Consider the following 365-nt stretch of genomic DNA (forward strand, 5'->3'; position numbering starts at 1 on the left):
GTGCGTGCGGGCGGTGTCTGTGGGTGAAACGGGCGTGTATGAGGCCGTAAGAGCCGTGGTATGAGCCAGAGTGGGCTTCATCACCCAAAATAAGGACGGTCTGGGACGGCTCAGACGTGCTACTGATGGGGCTGGGCCAGGAGGGCGACATAGAAAGCCAGCTGATACGGTGCGAGGTTGGATCGTCCGCACGTGACCTTAGCGCAATGCAAGGGGCACCAAGAGTTGATTGCCGCTATTGCTGAAACCTACAGGAGACGAGGCGTTCTTATTATGACTGGATTGCTGTCTTGGCGCATAATGGGCCAGACTCGACACCAGTTAGGTCGGCTGCGCCCCTAAGGACCTCCCTGAATGCCCTCGCC

The sequence above is a fragment of the Emiliania huxleyi genome (genome assembly GCF_000372725.1).
Source record: "Emiliania huxleyi CCMP1516 unplaced genomic scaffold EMIHUscaffold_1020, whole genome shotgun sequence".
NCBI lineage: Eukaryota > Haptophyta > Isochrysidales > Noelaerhabdaceae > Emiliania > Emiliania huxleyi.